Raw genomic sequence first — 5861 nt, 5'->3', positions numbered from 1 at the left:
GGGATTGAATTTTTAGGACCTCTGCTTGCTCTAGTCAACTCTGCTCGGTCAGCTCCGCTCGCTCAGTCACTGCTTGCTTTGGCCCAAAAATTTATTTATTATTACACATAAGTACACAGTAGCTGATTTCTGATGCACCAGCAGAGGGTGTCAGATCTCATTTTGGGTGGTTGTGAGCCACCATGTGGTTGCTGGGATTTGAACTCAGAACCTTTGGAAGAGCAGTCAGTGCTCTTACCCACTGAGCCATCTCACCAGTCCCCATTTAAGGTTTTCAATTTGTCTCTATGAATAACTATCTTTTGAGGAATAACAGTATGATCCATAAGTGTGAAGCCTGAATAACTATATGAATCCTGAGTTTGCACCTTTTCTGGAGCTATCTGTAGTCCTTTTTCATTTAAGACAAATTGTAAATCTCTAAATCATGAAATAGGCAAGCCATATTATAATGCTTCTATAAATTCCATGACCTAATTGACTCTATAAATCTCAAGTTTAAAATTACTATGAACCACACCTGGATAGAACTGTGATAATGCTGGTTTTTGTCTTAAAAACTCTTTCCCTGAAGGGGGAGGCAAAACCAGGAAGCCTTCCCTAGGCCTGGTTTGTAAAACAAAAGGAATGCCCCTCAGGCCTATTGAGACCTCTCTGCTCCTTTGCATTAATTCAAATGTAAATATTTCACTGAGCATATCTGAGTCACACCTAAAGATTATACTGCTCCTGTAGTGAGGTCAGATTCCAAGGGCAAATTTGCTCTTTATCCCTGTTTCCTGTTCAAGCTGATTTATACTTAAAACATTTTTTTAAAGATGGTAGCAGGCCCATATTGGCCACAGCTGCTTTTTAACTTTTGCTACTCTTGTAACAATTTTAATTACAAAATAAAGGTTAGTTAAGATCCTTAAGCTTGTGATCAGACTGCAAACTGCAGCCAATGGAACACTGTCAATTTTAATCATACTTTCTTAATTTCTTATGTAAAATTCTTATGTAAATGTAACACCACTTATGACAAAAACACAAGACAGAAGACCCGCATTCACTCATCAAGACAGGACAAACAAATTTACAGGAAACATGTAACATAGAGATCAAAGACCAGGATTTTCTCCTGAATAAACCAGAGAGAAAGTGGAGTGGTGAACCTCAGCACAGCCCGGAACCTCAGCACAGCCCGCAGCGAGTGCCACACGACCTGCCTCTCCTGTTCTGCACCTCTGCCTCTCCTGGGAGGTATTTTGGCTCCCTTCAGAATCCGTACTTGAATTCAAGGAGATATTTCGATCCTGTTCGCTCTCCATACAGGAGCCTACTGAGGAAACTGTGGGTCTCTGTTACCTCAGAGCTAGTCAAACTTCCATTACCATCCCCCAAAGGCAGAGGGGAAATCCATCTGCCCTATTATTCCTGAGGGCCTTTCCTATTTTCTCCCAAGATTTCTTATCTATCTTGGTAAGTCCTTCCAGCCAAGGACAGTGAACTTCTATTTTTTCTGACAAGTCCGTCAGTGCTTTCTTCTCAACCCTGATTCCTTTTGTTAGAAGCAGCTTTTTTACGTTTAATATGGCTGCTTTCATCTCATTTGAACTCATTCTCACTGTTAAACTCCTAGGTGAAATTAAATGCCGGGTCAGCGCCAACTCAGCCTAGACCCGTACACTTCTTGCACACACAACAATTCCACAATATTAAAATAAGGCTAGTGCTAGCATTAAAAATATACTGTGCAGAGTGGTGTACGACTTTTTACCTTCACCTTCTGAATTCTTTTAGGCAGGATCCTGCTTCTTAATGGTGACTCCTTCTTCTATCCTCCTTATTCGATCTCCACGAGTTTGGGCGCCATTATGAAACTTCCTGCAGTTTCATGAACCGGGTTCTGCCTCGACCAAAGGGAGAAAAGGAGAACCTGAAACATAGAGTTCGAGAACAAAAGGACACGAAGCCAAGTTGAGGGTTTCCAATCAAGGCTCTCCACTTTACTTTTGGGTCTCAGCATTTATACATGAAAGCCAAACTGGATCTCTAGGTTACAATGACATTTGCATAACATAAACATTGAGAAGTTAGGGAAGAGTCAGGAGGGAGTCATGAGGGAAGATCACCAATGGTTCTGATGTCTGTGGATGTCCTCAGGCAATAGGTGTTGTTGAGGGCGTAGTTGTATCTCAGCTGAATTTCTAGGAGAACTTCTTTCAGAGATAAGCTGGTAGTCTGCTGAAGGTCTTTCAGCTTAATGCCCTAGGTTACCGCCTCGGGTGGAGGCCGCCAAAGGCCTGAGGCTGAACTGGGTGTGGGAGGCAACACTTGGGGATCATGGGGGAGGGGGGTGGCAGAGGTTTCTAGGGCAGATATTTCCAGGGTGAGGATTGTGAAATTTCAAGTCCTGAGCTTGGGGGGAGCTCAGGGATTGGTGGGTTTTCCTGTTCAAGGATTAGTGGCTTTTGTTCAGACTTTTCACTTAAAATTAGTTCTCCTGCCTTGAGAATTTAAAAAGTTTACAAAGGGTGTCCACTACAGGGAAAGCCTTCCCTCCCACTTGAGTGCACCAATAGCCAAAAGTTACAGTCTCACAATTAAGCTCAAGTTGTTTAAGATTTAAGAAAATGTTTTTTTTTTAAAGATTTATTTTATTTATGTGAGTACACCATTGCTCTCATCAGACACCCCAGAATGGGCATTAGACCCCATTGCAGATGGTTGTGAGCTACCATGTGGTTGCTGGGAATTGAACTCAGGACCTCTGGAACAGCAGTCAGTGCTCTTAACCACTGAGCCATCTCTCCAGCCCAGAAAATGTTTTAAAGTCTAAGGAGATGTTTTTAGGTTGGTAATATAAGTTATGATAGAAATTGATTTAGGTACAGAACTTTGAATTCAGCAAGGTGGGATTGATTAAAGTAGTTTATCCAAATTTATCAAATACTACGGGACCTGACATTATGAATGTAAATCTTACCTGATAAGTATTAATAATTGTTATTATTGCTTACAGTTTACTATTGAAAGAGGAAGAACCCTTTATTGGACTAAAAGGGAGAAATGTAGACTCTCTTGCGTACTGCATGGAAGCATTGCCTGTCAATTAAAAGCTGCTGGCCTATTAGGTGAGCCAGGTGAGAATTCCTGTAGGGAGAGAGGAATTCTAAGAGTCAGGTGAGGGAAAAGATTTGTCTGGAACTATGAGGGGACAGATTCTTGAAATTGAGAAGACATAACTAGCCATGAGGCATTCATAGTAGAGAATATACAGGATAATTAAGTTACAGGCTATTTGGAGAACAAAACCAAACTTATGGCCTAGGCATTTATCCATATATATATCTACGTCTCACAGTTGTTATTTCAGGAACTGGGACATGGGGTAGGGAAAAGTCCTTGGTTATACATGGGAATTGGTTTGCTCTTTCCACTGTATAGGTACCAAGAACTCAACAGAAGTCATCAGTCTTGTTACCAAGCACCCTGACCTGTTGAGCCATCTCAGCAGCCCCCAATGCTTAAAACATATGCCTAATAATAGGCTCCATAAATCCTTTGAAGAATCCATTCCTTGTTTAGGTTTATTTATATATTTTATGCATATGGGTACTTTGCCTGTACACTAGAAGAAAGTGATAGACAGGTGTGAGCTGCCATATGAGTGTTGGGAATTGAACTCGGGAACTTTCAGAAGAACAGTGAGATGCTCTTAACACTCGAAGAATCCATTTCTTAAATTATGATGATAATATATGCCTTTTCCTTCCACTACTAGAGCATGTGGTAAAAAACTAAGGTGCATACATATTCACCAAGATCTTTGGGAGAAACAACACAGATTATTAATTCTTTCTTGAGCATTTTTAAAACAAATACAACTTTTTCAAGGAAATATTCCACACACAAAATGTAATTCTCTCTGTTCCAGAAACATCAGAATGGAACTCTTGTGTTGAATCATTCACTTGTGCATGAAGTCAGCATCTGGGAAGTTTGTACATAAAGGAGTTATTTGATTGGTCTTGAAATATACAGGGAGTGTCCAGAAGCTCTGGTGGATGAGGACAAACACAAATTAAACTTGATACAGGGTTAGTGACACGAGACACCTTAGAGACACAGTTGGTGAAAGGCTGGAGAATCTTAGAATTAAAATGAGGGTATTTAATAGAAATGTAAGTATAATGTGTAGCCTTTACCTAAAAGGGGGCATATAAAACCTCTGTATCAAGCCAAAAAGGAGAAGTAGGTAGTTCCAGGAACTTGGCTAACTCAGAGCCTCAGGCTCTGGTTCCCGATACCTGCCCCTCCTGAATGATCCACAATGAGAGTGGAACTAGGAATGAAGGTCTACTGGTTTACAAGGCTCTACACCCTGCTGAGACTCTCCACCCTGCTGACTGATAGATAAAGATTACATTCCTAGAAGGAATATATTCCCCTCCCTAACTGAATACCTTGGGTTGGGTCCCTCTGAAATTTTCCACTGTTTTTGTCATGTTTCCTTGGTAACCCTCTCCCTGCCCCCAGCTTGTGGGTTTCCCTTTTAAATACCCCACACTTCTTGCGTTTCGCGTCGAACTCTGGCCAGCATGGTCACGAGATCGACCCTGGGGTCGAACTCCTCTGGCCGACAAGGTCACGAGATCGGCCCCCTGTACCGGTATCCCCAATAAACCTCATGTGATTGCAGCAAGTTCGGTCTCTCGTGAGTCATTGGGTGGTCACGTCATCTCAAGACTTGAGTAAGGATCTCCCCAGTTCTGGGGGTCTTTCAGTTGGTACTTCTCTTTTTCTGATATTCTATGTCTATGTTCTATGTACTTTCATACATAGAACATGCATGTACACACCTACATACATACATGCACACACAAACAATCTGGCACTCTGCTTTTGTCAAAGGCTTGTGTACATTGAGCAAGCATGCTATACTGACACCTCCACCCCACCCCACCTCCAGCCATCATTTTTTTTTTCCGAGACAGGGTTTCTCTGTATAACTCTGGCTGTCCTGGAACTCACTCTGGCCTGAAACTCAGAAATCCGCCTGCCTCTGCCTCCCAAGTGCTGGGATTAAAGGCATGTGCCACCACCACCCTGCCGCTTATGGATTGTTTTAAGACAAAGTTTAGAATGCCATTTGTAATGGAGGATAACCTTGAATCTCTGATCTTTCTGGTTTATGAGATGCTGGGGTGTTGTGTGAGAGACTTTTCCGGGGAGACAGCACACACATTTCTATTGCCCTCAGAAAGGGAACCTATCAAAAACAAAACAACATCTTCATTGTGCTGGAAGGTTTTATGTCACCTTGACTCAGAGTCATCAGAGAGGAGGGAGTCTAAGTTGAGAAAAATGTCTCCAGAAGACTGGGCTGCAAGCACGACTGCAAAGCATTTTCTTAATTAGTGATTAGTGCTTTTCCCATTGTGTGTGGTGTCACCCTGGGCTGGTGGTTCTTGATTCTTTTAAGAAAGCAAGCTGAGCAAGTCACTAAGCAGCACTCCCCCATGGCCTTTGCATCAGTCAGCTCCTGCCTCCAGGTTCTTGCCCTATTTGAGTTCCTGTCCTGGCTTTCTTTAATGATGAACTGTGATGTATAATCATAAGCCAAATAAACCGTTTTCTCACCAAGATGCAATGGGAACCTGACTAAGAAAGACATGCACAAAGACTATACTTTCAGGGATCATTTCTATAGTTCGTTACTAGAGAAGTTTCTCTGACTGTGTAGAGCACGCGAAACCCCTCCTGAGCATGCAGCCTGCTCTAGGTGCTGCTTCAGTGCAGCTGCCTCTTGCCATTGATGATCGTTCTCTCCTTCGGGAGGGTGAGAGGGAGGGAACGCAGTCTGAGTAGAAGCAAAA

General features: G+C 42.4%; 1 pseudogene; it reads left to right on the top strand.

The window, feature by feature from the left end:
* The first annotated feature begins 5664 nt into the window (after positions 1-5664).
* Positions 5665-5854, top strand: LOC116071520 (annotated as a pseudogene).
* Positions 5855-5861: the final 7 nt, after the last annotated feature.

Source organism: Mastomys coucha, unplaced genomic scaffold (genome assembly GCF_008632895.1).
Source record: "Mastomys coucha isolate ucsf_1 unplaced genomic scaffold, UCSF_Mcou_1 pScaffold22, whole genome shotgun sequence".
Taxonomy (NCBI): Eukaryota; Metazoa; Chordata; class Mammalia; order Rodentia; family Muridae; genus Mastomys; species Mastomys coucha.
This window is presented reverse-complemented; position numbering and strand designations above follow the sequence as displayed.